This window comes from Myxocyprinus asiaticus, chromosome 29 (genome assembly GCF_019703515.2).
Source record: "Myxocyprinus asiaticus isolate MX2 ecotype Aquarium Trade chromosome 29, UBuf_Myxa_2, whole genome shotgun sequence".
In the NCBI taxonomy this organism is placed as follows: Eukaryota; Metazoa; Chordata; class Actinopteri; order Cypriniformes; family Catostomidae; genus Myxocyprinus; species Myxocyprinus asiaticus.
In genome coordinates this window covers 2,549,096-2,571,059 of record NC_059372.1, presented here as the reverse complement: position 1 = coordinate 2,571,059, position 21,964 = coordinate 2,549,096, and the positions used below count along the sequence as shown (strand labels likewise).

Here is a 21,964-nt window from a genome sequence, read left to right as displayed (position 1 = left end):
ATCTGTACAAACAATAGTACACAAGTATAAATACCATGGGACCACGCAGCCATCATACCGCTAAGGAAGGAGATGTATTCTGTCACCTAGAGATGAAGGTAGTTTGGTGCGAAAAGTGCAAATCAATCCCAGAACAACAGTGTAACAGCTCACAAACAGAAGGGAAGGAGAACACAGGGAAGCATGTTTTTCCAGGCTCAGGTAGGAATTTTAATCGGCCTCTTCAATGCTTTACAACTTCACAAATTCGTCAGCTTCACAGGCACGTAGACATAAACTCATTAGCTTCACAGGCACTAGTAACTTAAACACATCAGCTTCACAAATATAACAGATTAAACGTAGCAGCTTCAGGAGCACCGTGGCCTTCCTTGTGCCAGACTCTCTCTCTCCCTCTGCTGGTGGCATGGCTGCTTATATGCCACTTTCCCCATGCTCACTGGAATTAGATACAGGTATTTCACATAATCTAGCTCAGGTGCAAGCGCCCATACCACTTTCTCTCTCTCCGGACGGATGCTCGACCACGCCCCCACTGCCACATATCCCCACCGCCCGACTCATGCCGGGGAGACATCCGGCCTGTCTACCACCCCCCCCCCCCCATTTCTGGAAAGGAAGTCGGCGACAGCCATCTGTGCTTCATGCGGTGGAGCCATTGGAGTGGGGCGTGATCTGAGCAGAGGGTGAAGGCCCACCCCAACAGGTAGTACCAGAGAGTGAGGACCGCCCACTTGATGGCGAGACACTCCTTCTCTATGGTGCTGTACTTCGTCTCCCTCAGCGAGAGCTTGTGGCTAATGTACAGCAGCAGGCGCTCCTCCCCCTCCACCACCTGCGAGAGTACGGCCCCCAGCCCTCTGTCTGTAGCGTCCGTCTGCAAGACAAAAGGGAGAGAGAAATCGGGTGAATGTAAAAGCGGCCCCCCGCAAAGTGCGGCTTTAACCTGCATGAACGCCTGTTGACACTGCTCAGAGTGAGATCAGTCATCGGGTTGGTGACATCCGAAAAATTAGGCACGAATCTCCTATAATAGCCAGCCAGCCCCAGGAACTGTCTCACCCCCTTTTTGGTCTTGGGCCTCGGGCAGGTCGCAATCGCCGCCCGAGGCCCAAGCCCAAGTCTTGTCAATTTGGGGACGCACCTGCCCGTGGCCCAAGTGGAACCCCAGATACCGTACCTCCACCCGCCCAATCGCGCACTTCTTGGGGTTTGCTGTGAGTCCTGCTCGTCTCAGCGATCTCAGAACTGCCCTCAGATGCTGCATGTGCTGCTGCCAATCATTGCTGTAAATGATGATGTCATCTATCATAAGCCGAATGCGGTCTGAGGATTCGGTCCATGAGACGCTGAAACGTAGCCGGGGCTCCAAACAAACCGAACGGAAGCATCACAAATTGGTGTAATCCAAACGGCGTGGAGAAGGCTGCTTTTTCACGGGAAATTGGTATCAAGGGGATCTGCCAATAACCCTTTGTCAAATCCAGTGTTGAATAAAATCGAGCAATGCCCAACCAATCGAGCAACTCATCGACACGAGGCATTGGGTATGCGTCAAATTTAGACACAGCGTTGACTTTTCTATAATCCACACAGAACTGTACAGACCCGTCGCTCTTAGGAACTAGAACAACCGGGCTGGACCAGTCGCTATAGGATTCCTCTATTACCCCAATATCGAGCATTGCATCCAATTCTTCCCGGACAATTGTATTTTTGTGCTGGGGCATTCGGTAGGGATGGCTACGTACCACCACCTCCGACTCGGTCTCGATGTGGTGCTGTATGAGGTTCGTACGACCCGGTAGAGGGGAAAACACATCTGCAAACTCCTTTTGCAACTTGGCAACCTTTGCAAGTTGATACGGTGAGAGGTGGTCTCCGCAAGTGACCAGGGTGAAATGATTGAGTTTTGTATTCACCTCCGGCCTGAGCTCCGCCCTCTCCGGGACTACCGTAGCCAACGTCACAGGGACCACCTCCCTCCACAATTTCAGGAGGTTGAGGTGATATATTTGATGTGCACCCCCTCTATCGGTTCGCTTTACCTCAATCGAGATCCTCCTCGTCGTGTGACCTCAAAGGGTTTTGCCACTTGGCGAGTAATTTGGAGCTCGATGTGGGAAGTAATACGAGTACCTTATCTTCCGGTGCAAATTCCCACAACCGAGTTCTCCTGTCATACAGTCGGCTCTGTCGTTCTTGCGCTTGGAGCAAATTCTCCTGTGTTAGTTGCCCAAAGTGTGGAGTTTTGCTCTAAGATCAAGAACGTATTGAATTTCATTCTTACGGTTTGCACCATGGCTTTCCTTGTGCCAGACTCTCTCTCTCCCTCTGCTGGTGGCGTGGCTGCTTATATGCCGCTTTCCCCATGCTCACTGGAATTAGAGACAAGTGTTACACATACTCTAGCTCAGGTGCAAGTGCCCTTACCGCTTTCTCTCTCTGTGGACGGACGCCTGACCACGCCCCCGCTGCCACAAACAGCAAAGGGCCTTGTGAAGATGCTGGAGGAAACAGGTAGACAAGTATCTACAGTTGCGCTCAAAAGTTTGCATACCCTGGCAGAAATTGTGAAATTTTGGCATTGATTTTGAAAATATGACTGATCATGCAAAAAAAACTGTCTTTTATTTAAGGATAGTGATCATATGAAGCCATTTATTATCACATAGTTGTTTGGCTCCTTTTTAAATCATAATGATAACAGAAATCACACAAATGGCCCAGATCAAAAGTTTACATACCCTTGAATGTTTGGCCTTGTTACAGACACACAAGGTGACACACACAGGTTTAAATGGCAATTAAAGGTTAATTTCCCACACCTGTGGCTTTTTAATTTGCAATTAGTGTCTGTGTATAAATAGTCAAAGAGTTTGTTAGCTCTCACATGGATGCACTGAGCAGACTAGATACTGAGCCATGGGGAGCAGAAAAGAACTGTCAAAAGACCTGCGTAACAAGGTAATGGAACTTTATAAAGATGGAAAAGGATATAGAAAGATATCCAAAGCCTTGAAAATGCCAGTCAGTACTGTTCAATCACTTACTAAGAAGTGGAAAATTCGGAGCTCTCTTGAAGCCAGGGTCAGGTAGACCAAGAAAGATTTCAGCCACAACTGCCAGAAGAATTGCTCAGGATACAAAGAAAAACCCACTGGTAACCTTAGGAGAAATACAGGCTGCTCTGGAAAAAGACGGTGTGGTTGTTTCAAGGAGCACAATACGACGATACTTGAACAAAAATGAGCTGCATGGTTGAGTTGCCAAAAATTAGCCTTTACTCCGCCAATGCCACAAAAAAGCCTGGTTACAATATGCTTGACAACACCTTGACATGCCTCACAGCTTCTGGCACACTGTAATTTGGAGTGATGAGACCAAAATAGAGCTTTATAGTCACAACCATAAGCGCTATGTTTGGAGAGGGGTCAACAAGGCCTATAGTGAAAAGAACACCATCCCCACTGTAATGCATGGTGGTGGCTCACTGATGTTTTGGGGGTGTGTGAGCTCTAAAGGCACGGGGAATCTTGTGAAAGTTGATGGCAAGATGAATGCAGCATGTTATCAGAAAATACTGGCAGACAATTTGCATTCTTCTGCTCGAAAGCTGCGCATGGGACGCTCTTGGACTTTCCAGCATGACAATGACCCTAAGCACAAGGCCAAGTTGACCCTCCAGTAGTTACAGCAGAAAAAGGTGAAGGTTCTGGAGTGGTCATCACAGTCTCCTGACCTTAATATCATCGAGCCACTCTGGGGAGATCTCAAATGTGCGGTTCATGCAAGACGACCAAAGGCTTTGCATGACCTGGAGGCATTTTGCCAAGATGAATGGGCAGCTATACCACCTGCAAGAATTTGGGGCCTCATAGACAACTATTACAAAAGACTGCACGCTGTCATTGATGCTAAAGGGGGCAATACACAGTATTAAGAACTAAGGGTATGCAGACTTTTGAACAGGGGTCATTTCATTTTTTTCTTGGTTGCCATGTATTGTTTTATGATTGTGCCATTCTGTTATAACCTACAGTTGAAAATGAATCCCATAAGAAATAAAATAAATGTGTTTTGCATGCTCACTCATGTTTTCTTTAAAAAAGAAACTTTTTACGCAAACTTTTGAGCACAACTGTATATCCACAGTAAAATGAGTCCTGTATCAACATAACCTGAAAGGCTGCTCAGCAAGGAATAAGCCAATGCTCAAAAACCGCCATAAAAAAGCTAGACTACAGTTGGCAAGTGCACATTGGTACAAAGAACTTACTTTTTAGAGAAATGTTCTCTGGTCTGATGAAACAAAATGGCCATAATGACCATCGTTATGTTTGGAGGTAAAAGGGTGAGGCTTGCAAGCCGAAGATCACCATCCCAACCATGAAGCACGGGGGTGGATGCATCATGTTGTGGGGGTGCTTTGCTGCAGGAGGGACTGGTGCACTTCACAAAACAGATGGCATTATGAGGAAGGAAAATTATTTGGATATATTGAAGCAACATCTCAAGAAATTAGCCAGGAAGTTAAAGCTCGGTCGCAAATGGGTCTTCCAAATGGACAATGACCCCAAACATACCTCCAAAGTTGTGGCAAAATGGGTTAAGGACAACAAAGTCAAGGTACTGGAGTGGCCATCATAGACCCCGGACCTCAATCTGATATAAAATTTGTGGGCAGAACTGAAAAAGCATGTGCGAGCAATGAGGCCTACAAACCTGACAAACCAGTTCTGTCTGGAGGAATGGACCAAAATTCCAGCAACTTATTGTGAGAAGCTTGTGGAAGGCTACCCAAAACATTTGACCCAAGTTAAACAATTTAAAGGCAATGCTACCAAATACTAACAAAGTGTATGTAAACTTCTGACCCACTGGGAATGTGAATAAAGAAATAAAAGCTGAAATAAATCATTCTTTCTACTATTATTCTGAAATTTCACATTCTTAAAATAGTGTCCTAACTGATCTAAGACAGGGAATGTTTTCTACTATTCAATGTCAGGAAAAACTGAGTTTAAATGTATTTGGGTAAGGTGTATGTAAACTTCTGAATTCAAATGTATCTATATCAATCTAACCACAGAAATAAGAAGCCATCCATGGTCTCACCTATGGACAAGGCTGTCCACAAGATGTAAAAGAAAACAGGTCTCATCAGACCAGGCGACCTTCTTCCACTGCTTCATGGTCCACTTCGACGCTTGCGTGCCCATTGTAGGCGCTTTTGACGGGGGACAGGGATCATCATTGGCACTCTGACCAGTCTGCGGTCACGCAGACCCATACGCAGCAAGGTGCGATGCACTGCATGTTGTAACACATTCCTCCCGTAACCATCATTAAAAAATGTTGCGATTTTTGCCACAGTAGACCTTCTGTCAGTTCAGACCAAATGGGATAGCTTTCGTTCACCTCGCGCATCGATGAGCCTTGGGTGCCCAACACCCTGTTGCCGGTTTGTCCCTCCTTGGACCACTGTCGGTAGGTACTCAATGCTGCTGACCAGGAGCACCCCACAAGCCGTTTCAGAGATGCTCTGACCCAGTCGTCTGTCCATAAAAATGTGGCCCTTGTCAAAGTCACTCCTGCCTATTTTTCCTGCATTCAACACGTTGACAATGAGAACTGATTGTTCGTTAACATCTAATCTACCCAGACCTTGACATGTGGCCTTGTTAGGAGACGATTAACGATATTTGCTTCAACTGTGAGTGGTCATAATGTTTTGCCTCATCATTGTACATATCTGTTAACATCTCAGTAAATGAAGTTTAGTGTTTCATGACTATTTAAATACAGGTTATGTTCTTTACTATGGTGGGTCGCTACTTGATGTCCATTGTAAAATTTGGGTCTCAAAGCAAAACCAGTTGAGAACCACTGGCCTAGAAATCCAACCCACACAGGACAATGAAATAGAATAATAAAGTGTGCTTTATTCATTATCTGCAGCTTTCTTTTTCTTAAGTTGGATTGCAAGCACACATCATCACATTTATTTTCTTTTTCCCCGCTGTTACACTGTGGATGCAAAAACGTGCAGCGCCGCTGGTAAAAAGCAGTGCAAAAACACTGTAGTACAAGCACCTTTTTAAACTGAGCACTTAAAAATAAAAACAGCAGGGAAGTATTTTGAGTGATAAAATGACTTATAAAATGACAATCGATTGACATGAAAATGTAAATCATTAAAGGAAGAAACATACCGGAAGAAACATAATCATCTTCATTACTCTGTTGTTCCTCTACTGTGTTTTCTTCTTTTATCTCCTCCTGCTTCACTTCGATCTTCACTGGTATCTGCAGCATCTGCTGTTCTCCAGCATTACACACAGAAGCCAGAGACTCTGTGGGGGTTTGATCATCATCATCATCTTCATTACTCTGTTGTTCCTCTACTTTGATTTCTCCTCTCATCTTCATCAGGTTCCTGCAGTCCAGCAGCTTCACTGAACACATCTTCACTGGTATCTGCAGCACCTGCTGTTCTCCAGCATTACAGACAGAAGTCAGAGACTCTGTGTTGGTTTGATCATCATCATCATTACTCTGTTGTTCCTCTTCTTTTATCTCCTCCTGCTTTACTTTGATCTTCACTGGTGTCTGCAGCATCTGCTGTTCTCCAGCGTTACAGACAGAAGTCAGAGACTCTGTGGAGGTTTGATCACCCTGATTATCGTCAGTAGAACAGAGTAAAGTGAGCTGTGAGTCCTGTGTCTTTCTGGATCTCTGTTCAGAGAGTTTGTCCAGCAGTCGCTGTGATGTGGACTGATCTCTGCCGCTCCACACTGAATCCTGACATTCTGTGGAGTTCCCATCAGTCACACACACTGAAGATTGACAGGAAACCTTTTCCAGCTCCTGACAAACACAATCACATCTGTACTGTTCATCATATCACAACATTTGAAAGCTTACAATCTCAACTTTCAGGATGAAATGAATGTTTAACCTGAAACCTTTCATCTCTCTCCATCAGCTTTGTGTTCAGTGACGTCACCTCTTTCTTCAGCGGAGAGATTTCTGTGATGAAATCATCATGATCCAGCATGGACAGATCAGTTCCTACTGATTTACAGCAGATCACATCCACCTGCTCTCTCATGATGAACATATGAATACAAGTCATCATTATAATGGACTGACATTCATCAAACTCAAAAAGATTATTATAGGATTATATACAGCTCTGTTAAATAACTTTGTTTCTGATATGGTAGCCTATAAATATAAATGTGTGCTTGGAGTTTGGTTTCATTTTCCTGACAGCAGGAATATTATCAGATATTATAACAGACTTTAACATATACTCGCCTTCATTTAACTAATTTACAATCAGCCGATGAATTTAACGAGCTCATTTATCAGAAATGAAACATGATATTCTCACATTTCTGCTCGTTTCCCCTGAAACTGTATATTTTAAAGCATCCATCACAAAACTGCTACATACGGCGATAAGATTATTTTACTATCTTTAAAAATTAACATGCACAGCAAAATACACATCAAAGCAAATAAAAATCCCACAAATCAAGTTAAACACATTGAACACGTACTGAAATTAGTTCTTTCATCTTCTTGTGTTTAACGGGGCTTTTCCGTCTCCTACTGGACTGAAGTGTGGATGCATATGGGAAAATTAATTTTGGGTTTTATTGTTACATTTTGGTGACTTTGGGAGCCGGTTTTTTCTACACTATGTTCTAGTACTCATGTGTAGCACTAATGTAAATACAGATTGTTTCAAAAGTTCAATTTTTTATTTGAATTTATTAAAGGCATTGCAACAATTGCTAAAATAAGCTTTTTTTCATTTTATATCAAAAATGGTTGTTTGGTTGATGCCACTAACAAACTCTATAATTTAGTACATTGAAACTCTGTTTTAAAATGGCATAATTTTAAAATACATTTTTCAATTATGTTAAAGGGTTCATGAAATGCTCTTTATATAGTTTTATTGTCTTCCGTCAGGTCCACTAATAAAGTTAAAGTTTTCTGCATTAAAACATTTTTCACCCTCTCTCTGGCCTGATACTGATCAAGTTTTGTGTTCCCTCACAATAAATTTACCATGATTTTACTACAATATCCATATTTTAACCACGATATTCAAAGTGACACCATAGTAATAACACAGGAAAATGAAAACTGTGGTTAATTTTGTGTTATTATGGTTTGACCACAAATACCATAGTTTAACTGTGGTTACTGTAGTAGTTTAATCATGGTATTTGAAGTAAAACCATAGTAATCACAAGATTAACCATGATAAATCTATAGTAAAATAAAAACATACAATAGAAAAATCACGGCTTTACTATAGTAGTTACCATGACAGTGTAATGTTTTTGTTTTTTGGTCTGAAACATGGTTTTACTATAGTAATATTGTAGTAAACATGACTGAGGTGGGCCATGTTTGTTTTAGTTTCTTTGGGACCAAAACCATGTTTTAATATAGATTATCTATGGTTAATCTTGTGATTACTTTAGTTTTATTACAAATACAATGGTTAAACTACCACAGTAATCATAGTTAAACTATAGTTATTGTAGTAAATCCATAATAATCACAAAATTATGTTTTTTAAAGCACAGTATTCGTTTTCCTATAGTATTATAGTTTCACTACGAATATCATGGTTAAAATATGGTTACTGTAGTAAAATCATGGTAAATGTATTGCGAGGGAAAGTAAAACTATTTCAGAAAACAAATTCCCCCTGAAGGGGCTCCGAAGTTTTTTGTTCGTTTCTCCCGAAACTGAATATTTTAAAGAGTCACAAAACCGCCACAAACGACGATAATAATCTTCTATTACGATCATTAAAACGCCAAAGACAGAAAAACACAAACATAAACTCACAAATGAAGTGAAACACATTCAAACGCTTACAGACAAATTCTTCTTCTTCTTGTGTTTAATGGCGCTTTTCCGTCTCCTACTGGACTGGAGTTTGCACGCGCTCAAGTATCGCTGGCTGCAGCTTGCAGAACGGGGCGGGGCTACATATGGAGCGGGGCTATACGTGTCGCTCCGCCCATAATCAACTCTCATTGGATCTTTTCTAAGTGTACATGATAGGAAATGTGTTTTAAAATAGTTCATCCTGATCATTTTGATTATAGTGCTGTGGCTCGTAAGTAATATGAAATTGTGTTGTACCTCACAGTTCTTTGCAAACAGATGTAGTATGAGTCAGACTGAGCATGCAGCATGTTGTTATTTTAGTCTTGTTGAAAACATGAGCTGAGGGCAAAATTACTAATCCAACTATGGCGAAGATTCAACTCTAATATTAATGCGGTCGTAGTCAGTGTTCAAATTATTTAGCAAGATCATTTTGATTTTAGAGCTATATCTCGTAAGTGATATGACTGTGTTGTACCTCACATGTTATTTCAAACAAATTTAGCAGGACTGAGTCGCATGAAATGATGAACAAAAGTGTTGATGTATCTGCTTTCATTCAAATCTATAATTCAAAAAGTTGCAATTTCACAAAGCCTTCATTATAATGCATGGTTAGAGAAATGAATTAAATTAACAATAAAATATGTTATTTTTTTAATATCACCATAGAGTGAAAATAAAAAAGTGTATTAGAATTGTTGTAATATAAAAATTTTAATATATATGACACACACACAATTGTTATTGCATTGTTATTAGTTCTGATGCAAATGCATCCACATATGCATATATAAATATATTTTGCCCTTGCTACAGTATATAGATCACCCGGGCCTTATTCTGATTTCCTTGGTGAATTTGCTCATTTTTTATCAGATCTTGTAGTTACTGTTGATAGAGCTTTAATTGTTGGTGACTTCAACATTCACATAAATAATGAAAATGACACATTGGGATTAGCATTTACCGATATTCTCAACTCTCTTGGAGTCAGACAAAATGTGACAGGACCAACTCATCGTAATAATCATACGCAAGATTTAATTCTGTCATATGGAGTTGATGTTGATACTATAGAAATACTGGCACAGAGCGATGGCATCTTGGATCATTACCTCGTCTCTTGTATGCTGCGATCAGCTAATGTTACTCAATCTTCCCCACGCTATCGTTCAGGTAGAACTATTCTTTCGATCACTAAAGATAGTTTCACTAATAATCTTCCAGATCTATCTCATACACTCAATAAGCCCCAAAGTCTAGAAGAACTTGATGTAATAACAGAAAATATAAATACAGTCATCTCTAGCACTCTTGATAGTGTCGCCCCCTTCGATTAAAGAAAAAAGCTCCGCACCATGGTACAATGATCACACTCATGCTCTCAAGAGAGCTGCTCAGAAAATGGAGCACAAGTGGAAGAATACAAAGTTAGAGATATTTCGCAGTGCATGAAAGGATAGTGTCTGTAGCTACAGACAGGCACTAAAAGCTGCTAGGTCAGCATATTTTACAGCAACTCATAGAAAATAGCCACAACAATCCTAGGTGTTTATTCAGTACTGTGGCTAAATTGGTTAGGATTAACGTTCGCATAGGGTTAAACCCTCAACTGAACCAGATATTCCGTCATAGCACAAGAGTAATGACTTCATGAATTTCTTTACTGATAAAATTTAAATAATCAGAATTATGCAATCTGTCACAGTACCTCAGAAAACAGTGTCTCATAATTTTCCTCATGTGCAACTTCAATCCTTCGCTGTCATAGGTCATGAAGAGCGAAAACTTATTGAAACATCAAAAGCCACAACATGTACACTACCGGTCAAAAGTTTTGAAACACTTACTCATTCTTTATTATAATTTTTTTTTTTTTTTTTTTTCACATTTTAGAATAATAGTAAAGTCATTAAAACTATGGAATAACATAAATGGAACTATGGGAATTATGTTGTGACTAAACAAAATCCTAAATAAATCAAAACTGTGTTATATTTAAGCATCTTCAAAGTAGTCATCCTTTGCCTAGAATTTGCAGACATGTACTCATGACATTTTCTCAACCAACTTCTTGAGGTATCACCCTGGGATGCTTTTTAAACAGTACTGAAGGAGTTCCCCTCTATGTTGGGCACTTATTGGCTGCTTTTCTTTATTATTTGGTCCAAGTCATCAGTTTCAAAAACTTTTTTTTAATTACATTTTAGTTTTATAATGAAATAAATTAATATGGTGGCACAATTATATTTTTGTCTACAAAACTAATTTCAAACATTTAAGCATACGGCTTCAGATCAAAAGATTTTTAAGATCATGAGAAACATTTCAGTCAAGTGCTTCAAAACTTTTGACCGGTAGTGTATGTTAGAGCCAATACCAACTAAGCTCTTAAAAGAGGTATTCCCTGTAATCTCAGAACCTCTTCTTAATATTATAAACTCCTCACTATCCTTAGGACATGTCCAAATAAACTTCAAAATGGCAGTTATCAAACCGCTTATTAAGAAGCCACAACTTGATCCTGGAGAACTGGCTAATTATAGACCAATTTCAAATCTCCCGTTTATGTCGAAAATACTAGAAAAGGTAGTGTCCTACCAACTATGTTCATTTCTAAAGAGAAATAGTATATATGAACAATTTCAGTCAGGATTTAAGCCCCATCACAGTACAAAGACTGCACTTATCAGAGTTACAAATGACTTGCACTTATCATCTGATCGCGGCTGCATTTCACTTCTAGCGCTTTTAGATCTTGGTGCTGCCTTCGACACGACAGATCACAACATTCTCTTGAATAGGCTAGAGAATTATGTTGGCATTTGTGGACTTGCATTAGCATGGTTTAGGTCCTATTTAGCAGACCACTCCCACTTTGTCTATGTAAATGAGGAATTGTCAAACCAAACAAACGTATGGAGTGCCACAGGGACCAGTTTTAGGGCCTCTGCTTTTCTTCTTATATATGCTTCCCCTGGGAGATATTATCAGGAAACGTGGAATAAATTTCCACTGTTATGCCAATGATAAGATTGGATGGCCAGAAATTTCCTTCTACTCAATTCTGACAAAACAGAGGTCCTAATTATTGGACCAAAAACCTCTAGAAACAAGCTGCTAAAATAAAATTTGACTCTCGATGGATGTACTGTTCACATCATCTTCAACAGCGAAGAACTTAGGTGTTATATTTGATACCAATCTGTCCTTTGAAAATAAAATTACCAATGTTTGTAGAACAGCATTCTTCCACCTAAGAAATATTGCTAATTACGACACATTCTCTCTGTTGCTGATGCCGAAAAACAAATTCATGGGTTCATGACCTCAAGACTAGATTATTGTAATGCATTACTGGGAGGATATCCTGCAAGATCAATAAATAAACCTTAACTGGTTCAAAATGTAGCAGCCAGAGTGCTGACTAGAACCAAGAAATATGATCATATTAGCCCCATTTTATCATCATTACATTGGTTACCTGTTAAATTTCGTATTAATTTAAAAATTATGTTAACTATGTACAAAGCTTTGAATGGTCTAGCTCCGCAGTACTTAAGTGACCTTCTACCACGCTATATTCCATCACGTTCATTACGATCGAAAAAGTCTGGCCTGTTAATAGTCCTTAGAATATCAAAATCGACAAAAGGAGGTAGATCCTTTTCATATTTGGCCCCTAAACTATGAAATAGTCTCCCTAACACTGTTCGAGATGCAAACACACTCACTCAGTTTAAGTCTAGACTAAAGACTCATCTATTTAGCCAGGCTTTTAGCCCTAATTTATCCTTCAACTCACAATTAGGCTGCTTTAGTTAGGTCTGCCGGAACCAGAAACCAGAAACATTGATCATGATCTATAACTCTGCAATAAACTGAATGGCATCTATGCTAATACTATTCTATTTGTATCCCTGTCTCAACCTTGGGACTCCTACCCTGAGGTCACCAGAAGCGGCGGGATCCAGCTTCATTCCTGCTTCGTGTTGGACTCCACTGCTACGTGTCTCTGAGTGATGACGACAAAATACAGCTGGTGCCAGCCAAACATCACTTCAGTCTATTACGATGGACTTCAGAAGATGAACTGATGCCATAAAACATGGGATACATCATTTGCCATTGCCTGAACCTTGGATTTAGGATAGACCTCACCGAAATTACCAGCCGGATGAACTGCGATGCACCTCACTGATCACTGCCTGCATCACCTCTGTCTAATGACAGACTACACTCTTATAATGGAACACACAGACTATCAGTTAATTGCCAAGAAAACCCTTCATCAGCCAACTAACAAAGCACAGTGCATCTATGTGAATTTCTGCACTTAATCCAGGATGAACTTCAAAGACATTAGTCATTAATTTTACAGCTCTTATAAAATCTTTGTTTAAACACTGACCCTTAACACTTAGTTAAATCATTTTAACCATGACTTGCACTATACATAATTAAGTAATACTGGCATTATATTCATGATATTAGCCAGAGGGGAATTGGCCCCACAATGAGCCTGGTTTCTCCGAAGGTTATTTTTCTCCATTAACTAACATCTTATGGAGTTTTTTGTTCCTTGCCACAGTCGCCTTCGGCTTGCTCACTGGGTTTCTAAATACAATAATTATTTAAGTACTTATTTTTAAACACAATTCACAATCATATTTTATCAAACTCCACAATGATGACTAAGACATTATAGATATAACAGTTTCATTTTCTGTTAATGCATGATTTTCTGTAAAGCTTATTTGAAATGATGTGTGTTATGAAAGGTGCTATACAAATAGCATTTTGAGTTGCCACAGTATTCAACAGACTTGCATGTTTTAAGGTCAATATTAGGTCAAAAATGGCTTTCTCTAGAAACTCATCAGTCAATCATTGTTTTGAGGGATGAAGGCTATACAATTCTTGAAATTGCCAAAAGAAATTAAGATTTCATACAAAGGTGTACACTACAGTCTTCAAAGACAAAAGGCATCTGGCTTTAAAGACATCTGGCTCTAACAAGGACAGAAAATATGTAACAGTCCCCAATGTACAACTAAACAAGAGGATAAGTACATCAGAGTCTCTAGTTTGAGAAACAGACGCCTCACATGTCCTCAGCTGACAGCTTCATTGAATTCTACCCGCTCAACAACAGTTTCATGTACAACAGTAAAGAGAAGACTCAGGGGTGCAGGCCTTATGGGAAGAACTGCAAAGAAAAAGCCACTTTTGAAACAAAAAAATAAAAAGAAAAGGTTAGAGTGGGCAAAGAAACAGGCATTTGACAAAAGATAATTGGAAAAGAGTGTTATGGATTTTAACCCCATTGAGTTTTGTGGGATCAGCTAGACTGTAAGGTGCGTGAGAAGTGCCTGACAAGACAGACACATCTATGGCAAGTGCTACAGGAAGCGTGGGGTGAAATGTCACCTGAGTATCTGGACAAACTGACAACTAGAATAACAAGGATCTGCAGAGCTGTTATTGCTGCATGTGGAGGATTTTTTGATGAGAACTTTTGAAGTAGTTTAAGAAGATTTCTTTTTAATTGTAATAGTAATTTTTCACGTTTTTAATGTCCTGATTATACATTGTGATCAGTTGAATGCCACTTTGGTGAATGAAAAGTACCAATTTCTTTCCATAAGAGCAAAATTTGTACATTTTTCCAAACTTTTGGCCACCAGTGTATATATGCACACACTCAGCACTTTATTAGGAACACTATGGTCCTAATAAAGTGGCAACGTGGTCTTCTGCTGTTGTAGCCCATCTGCCTCAACGTTCGACGTGTCATGCATTCTGAGATGCTATTCTGCTCACTACAATTGTACAGAGTGGTTACCCGAGTTACTGTAGCCTTTCTGTCAGCTTGAACTAGTCTGGCCATTCTCCGTTGACCTCTCTTATCAACAAGGCATTTCCGACTGCATAACTGCCGCTCACTTGATGTTTTTTGTTTTTGGCACCATTCTGAGTAAACTCTAGAGACTGTTGTGCGTGAAATTCCCAAGATATCAACAGTTACTGAGACACTCAAACCAGCCCGTCTGGCACCAACAATCATCCCACGGTCACTAAGATCAAATTTTTTCCCACATTCTGATGGTTGATCTGAACATTAACTGAAGCTCCTGACCATTACTGGCATAATTTTATGCATTGCGCTGCTGCCACAATATAGGCTGATTAGATAATCGCACAAATAAGTAGGTGTACAGTGCTCAGTGAGTGTATATACATTCAAAAATATTATAGCCTATTTTTAAAGCTGCACTACATAACTTTGTGCTCTCTAGTGACATCTGTGCTTGAAACCTAAAATTTTAACACTTTACATGTGTTGTGTTTTGGGCTGTTACATGTTACGTGTTTTCCTGCACGGATAAATCTCATTACCTGGACATCAACTCTAGTTGAAAAGTTTATTATTTTTATATACTACTGTACAGCCTCAGACGATAATGCAAGTAAACCGTAATACTACAATAGTACATCTATGCACTGCACACAATAAAACAGAAAACTAACCAAAAATGAGGATTCAATAATGATGGGGATGAAATATACTTTAAAACATAACATAAAATAATATGCAGAAATGTGCAAAATAATAGTTTCATGTTAATACACTAAACAAATTAATAAGTACATTGCTGTGCTATAAAATTGGTACATTATAAACAACTTGAGAACTACAATGTAGAAACTTCACATTTAGTGGCTTTTTACCAGAAAACGGTGGCGGACATACATACACACACACACTTAGGGAACCTCAAAACAACAGCAATATTATTCAGTTATCAGAAGTCATGAATGTCAGTAAACATGTTACAGGGATTTTCCCTGGTAAAAGTAGATACATCAGAAGCAGTAAACACATGAGTAATGTTCAATTCATAAAAGCATGAAAAGCAATTTAAACTTCAAAAACTCCACAAGAAAATATATCCAAGCATTTTAGCAAGTAAAAAACTCTGCCAAACAGTAACAGATAAACGTCCAACCGGACTGCTGCAATGCTGTCCAGAACTGTGACTTAACAGCATCACTTCCCCCACCAGAACACATGACAACCTGTACTTCTTTTCTACGTTTATGGACATGATGTAAAGATGCAAGGACAACTGACATAAGCCTGCGATTTCGCACCAACTCTGACCCGACAGCTAAAAATACTTATTCTTTTTGTAGACTTACCGTAGTGAATCTGGGTAAGGTAAAGATCATTTTGAACACTGATTTTATATGTACTCAATCAATAATGGCAACCTCATCGAAGAAATTTCATACTACGCAGCATATCGAAAGTTTAAGTTTGGTGAACTCTGAACTGCGAATCTGCATGATGAGAGGACACATGACTAATAGAAGATCAAAACATCACACACTGACCTCTTAGTTCAATACAAAGAATACATACTGTATATCAATCAGACTCAAACAACGGACACAACTGATTCATTGGTGTATTAATTCAGCCGGTGAAACCAATAATTACTCCCGCACTCGAATCCTCGAATCTAAGTCAGTGTATGGAGATGAATGGGAACGATTTGTTCACTTAAAGGATTGGTTTAAAAAGACTGATTCGTTCACAAACGAAACAACACTAATTTTCTTAGAGGATGCTACTCATTTTGGAAAAATTTCATCTTTGGGTTCATCTTTCCAAATATTTACTTAATCTTGTTGGACATGAAGATGATTTTTGCTCAGTGTGTCTACTTGGGCAATTATTTTTTTACATGTCTATGTAGATTACTTGCTGCCCTGAAACTTTTCTCACATGAAGAGCAGTTGTATGATTTCTCTCCAGTTTGGATTCTCTCATGTGTTTCCAGGTCTTGTGAAGGAGTGAAACTCTTTTCACAGTGTGAGCACTTGTAAGGTTTTTCTCCAGTATGAATTCTCTTGTGTTTTTTCAGGTCTTGTGAATGAGTGAAACTCTTTCTACGGTGTGAGCATTTGTAAGGTTTTTCTTCAGTATGAATTCTCTTGTGTTTTTTCAGGTGATGTGACTGAGTGAAACTCTTTTCACAGTGTGAGCACTTGTAAGGTTTTTCTCCAGTATGAATTCTCTCGTGTTTTTTCAGGTGATGTGACTGAGTGAAACTCTTTTCACAGTGTGAGCACTTGTAAGGTTTTTCTCCAGCATGGATTCTCTCGTGTGTTTTCAGGTGATGTGACTGAGTGAAACTCTTTTCACAGTGTGAGCACTTGTAAGGTTTTTCTCCAGCATGGATTCTCTTGTGTATTTTCAGGTCTTTTGACTGAGTGAAACTCTTTTCACAGTGTGAGCACTTGTAAGGTTTTTCTCCAGCATGGATTCTCTCATGTTTTTTCAGGTTTTGTGGCTGAGTGAAACTCTTTTCACAGTATGAGCATTTGTAAGGTTTTTCTCCAGTATGAATTCTCTTGTGTGTTTTCAGGTTTTGTGACCAACTGAAACTCTTTCTACAGTGTGAGCACTTGTAAGGTTTTTCTCCAGTATGAATTCTCTCGTGTTTTTTCAGGTTTTGTGACTGAGTGAATCTCTTTTCACAGTGTGAGCATTTGTAAGGTTTTTCTCCAGTATGAATTCTCTTGTGTGTTTTCAGGTTTTGTAACCGAGTGAAATTCTTTCCACAGTGTGAGCACTTGTAAGGTTTTTCTCCACTATGAATTTTCTCGTGTGTTTTTAGGCTTTGCGACTGTGTAAAACTCTTTTCACAGTGTAAGCACTTGTAAGGTTTTTCTCCAGTATGAATTCTCTTATGTTTTTTCAGGTCTTGTGACTGAGTAAAACTCTTTTCACAGTGTGAGCACTTGTAAGGTTTTTCTCCAGTATGAATTCTCTCATGTGTTTTCAGGTTTTGTGACTGAGTGAAACTCATTTCACAGTGTGAGCACTTGAATGGTTTTTCTCCAGCATGAATTCTTTGGTGCTGTTTCACACTGCCTGCTGTAATAATGGTCTTCCCACAATCAAAGTACATATGAGCCCCCACACAGGTATGTATTTTCTGGTGCTTTTTCAAATAGGACAGGTGTGCAAAACGGTTTCCACAAAAAGAACACTTGTAAGGCTTCTCATCTGTGTGAGTTCTCATATGTTTTCTTAGGCTTGAATTCAAAACAAATGTTTTACCACACTTTTCACATTCAAATGGTCTCTCTCCAGAGTGACAGCGGAGATGACCTTTGAGACAAACTGTATATGCAAAACTTTTCCCACACTGATGGCACGTGTAAGGTTTCTCTCCAATATGAACTTTCATGTGTTTATTAAACCGGCTTTTATTTGTGAAAATCTTTCCACACTGTGTGCAGCTGAATGTATTTTTGGCTGCTCTTCTTTTATGCTTTTCTGGTGATAAATTCTTCTTAGTCTTTGAGCAACTCAAAGATTTTTCTCCAGTTGTGAAATCATGATGTTTCTCACACTGAAGTTTGTCCTCCACTTTATTCAGTTCTTGACGTTTCTCTTTCACTACCATCAGCTCTACAATAAACACAGTAAATGGACAAAAATCAATTCAAGAGGGAGAAACATAACATCAACTTGAACCTTAATTCAATGTCAGAACACAACAAACGTCCAGTATTAATTTGTGATGTTTGCTGAGCAAGTGTTTTTATTTATACTCTTTATTCAGCCTAATAACTGCATTTAATGATTATAGTCATCAGTGATTGAAATGATCACCCGCCCACCCTAAAATCAGCAGTAGCGTGTTTTTCTTCTTTTACTCTTACTAGCCGCTTTGGCAGGTGACGTTTTCAGGGTTTCCTGCATTGAAAATTCTGTGAAAGTTGGGCCAGTGCCGAAGCAAATTTTATTGTATTCATCTCACGTTCAGCACTTTAAAGGCACTAAATATGTTGCTCATATCAGATATGTGCATCTGCGAGGGCCGAATGAAGCGTGGTTTTGTGTCAGGAATGCAAACTACTCACCTTTTAGCTAAAGTCACCTTTTTTTTAAAGCTAAATCTAAAATGGGTACTTTTAAACACTTTAAAAAAGCTTTAAATACAACAAACAAATCAACTTAAAATACACCCGTGGGGCTAGATAGCCTTGACACTTTAAACAGCACTGATGAGGTAAAGAGGAGAAAAACATCAATTACAAAGCTTTTTAAAATACACATAATCATTAGACTTGCCACGGTATCATAATTTTCACACAGGTGCGGTGTTCACGTTCAAACCGACTAACACAGGTATTACCATTGGTTGGACGCTAGGTGGTACTTTGGGGTAATTTTCGTTAAGCAATAGCCTACACAATAACACAAGACAACTTGATTCCAAACTATGAACTTTATTTTTTATTGATTTTAACTAAAAATTAAAATGACACTGAAAATAATTAAGTGCAATTAAAATTTTTGAAAGATGGCTTTTCAAAAGTTGTGAAGGGCAACATATCTTTGGAAACAAACCTACTTCATCTGTGCATTCTCTACTGGTGACAATATTTTTCACAATTCATTCACAATTTTATATACACACACACACACACCCACACACACATATACACACAAACACCGATCAGCCACAACATTAAAACCACCTGCCTAATATTGTTTAGGTCCTCTTCATGCCACCAAAACAGCACCAACCCACAATTGTACAGAGTGGTTATCGGAGTTACCATAGACTGGGTCAGTTGAACCAGTCTGGCCATTCTCTGTTGAGCTCTCTCATCAACAAGGTGTTTCCACCCACAGAACTGCCACTCATTGGATGTTTTTTTGTTTCTGGCACCATTCTGAGTAAATTCTAGAGACTGTTGTGTGTGAAAATCCCAGGAGATCAGCAGTTACCGAAATACTCAAACCAGCCCGTCTGGCACTAACAATCATCCATGCGATTATCTAATCAGCCAATCGTGTGGCAGCGGTGCAGTGCAAAAAATCATAAAGATACAGGTCAGGAACTTGAGCTAATGTTCACATCAACCATTAGAATGGGGAAAAAATGTGATCTCAGTGATTTGGACCATGGCATGTTTGTCTCGACTGAGGGATCTGTGAATATTCTTGTTTTAGTGATTTTGCATTGAAAATTAAATTCATTTATTTAAAAAAAGAAAAACTTAAACCAAAGACATTTCTAAATTCAAACTGCACTTTAAATGAAATGATAAAGCAATTAAAATAACAAATTGGTTAAAAAAAACTAAAACACCTTTCCATTTACTGTCAGGCAAATAAATTACTAATACAAATTAAGAAATAAAAACAATTCTAAATGTAAACAATTATAAGGATGATAATGATCACTGAAATATAAATCATGATTCGAGGTGAATGTGTTTTTGTATTACTTTATGATTTAATCACAGATTTATAGGCTGCAGAGTTGTGCTCACAATGAACTGCTCTGTGGAAAGAAAGCGAACTGAACTTGAAGCACCTCCTGAGCTGAGATGGTCTAAGGTAATTTGCAGAATTCTCATAGATGACAATATTCATTTACATACACGTGTTCCACAAGACTGAGATAGGGAGTGGTGGTGGCGTAGTGGGCTAAAGCACATAACTGGTAATCAGAAAGTTGTTGGTTCAATCCTCACAGCCTGAACAAGGCACTTAACTCCAGGTTGCTCCAGGGGGATTGTCCCTGTAATAAGTGCACTTTAAGTCGCTTTGGATAAAAGCATCTGCCAAATGCATAAAGGTAAACATAACAAACAAACAGCGCATCATGCATATAGACGGCTTTTCTGTCATCTGTTCTTAAAAATATAATAAAGTGTTTCAAGCGTGTCTGTGTGTATAACAGCATTTCTTGTGTCACTCTGGATCCGAGATGTCTTACAGTTACCCACCATGCACATTATATTCGGAACCTGCAATTAAACATCTTCTGTCAATGTGCATACTTTGATGCCTGTGTAATTTGATATGTTGGTAAAGAACCTCTGGCTTTCAATGTGTTACTTAGGTTCATTTATCATGGGCCGCAAACTCTTCATTAGGCATCTATTCTTTTTTAAGTCTATTCTATTCGTTAGGCTATTGTATTGATATTGGAAGTTTCATTCATAATGTTTCCACCGGTATAAAATTTCACACCAGTGTTTTCCCTTGTACCGAGTAAAACAGGTAACACCGTACACCGTGGCAACCCTAATAATCATTCTTACTAAACTGGAGTAACACTAAGTGGTAACTAGTATAGATTAATATTAAAATTATTAGAGTGAATATACGATATAAGACATCATTTTTATACTGTAAAAGTTGTGGTTAAATGTGCTTAGGTTTTTAGTTTATTTTTTTTATAAGAAATACTGAAGTTTATTTATTTACTTTATATCTATATCAATCTAACCACAGAAATAATGAGTCATCCACAGTCTCACCTATGGACAAGGCCATCCACATTATGTAAAATAAAACGGGACTCATCGGACCAGACAACCTTCTTCCTCTGCTTCAAGGTCTACTTCCAATGCTTGCGTGCCCATTGCGCTTTCGACGGTGGACGGGGTCATCATGGGCACTCTGACCAGCCTGCGGCTACGTAGCCCCATACGCAGCAGAGTGCGATACACTGACACATTCCTCCCGTAACCATCATTCAAATTTTCTGTGACTGTTTCCACAGTAGACCTTGTGTTGGATAGATGGGATAGTCTTCGTTGCCCTTATGCATCGATGATCCTTGGGCACCCAACACCCTGTCGCCGTTTGTGGTTTGTCCCTCCTCGGACCACTGTTGGTAGGTACTCACCACTGCGGACCAGGAGCACCCCACAAGCCATTTCAAAGATATTTTGACCCAGTCATCTGGCCATAACAATTTGGCCCTTGTCAAAGTCACTCAGGTTTTTACTCCTGCCTATTTCTCCTGCTTTCAACATGTTGACGAGAACTGATTGCTCGCTTACCATCTAATCTACTCAAACCTTGAAATGTGGCCTTGTTAGGAGATGATTAACATTATTTACTTCAACTGTGAGTGGTCATGATGTTTTGGCTCATCATTGTACATATCTGTTAACATTTCAGTAAATGCAGTTTCCCTATCTGTCACTC

General features: G+C 39.2%; 1 long non-coding RNA gene and 2 pseudogenes across 1 annotated transcript; 1 reads left to right on the top strand and 2 right to left on the bottom strand.

Moving 5' to 3' along the window:
• The window catches only part of LOC127419870 (zinc finger protein ZFP2-like), an 80,861-nt pseudogene that overhangs the window by 5,376 nt on the left and 53,521 nt on the right, over positions 1-21,964 (bottom strand).
• Positions 1-21,964, bottom strand: part of LOC127419885 (zinc finger protein 721-like) — a 169,500-nt pseudogene that overhangs the window by 101,921 nt on the left and 45,615 nt on the right.
• Positions 16,705-17,568, top strand: LOC127419887 (uncharacterized). Its single transcript, XR_007893742.1, has 4 exons — positions 16,705-16,822; positions 16,991-17,158; positions 17,243-17,363; positions 17,448-17,568. It is a non-coding gene; the product is annotated as an uncharacterized LOC127419887 (long non-coding RNA).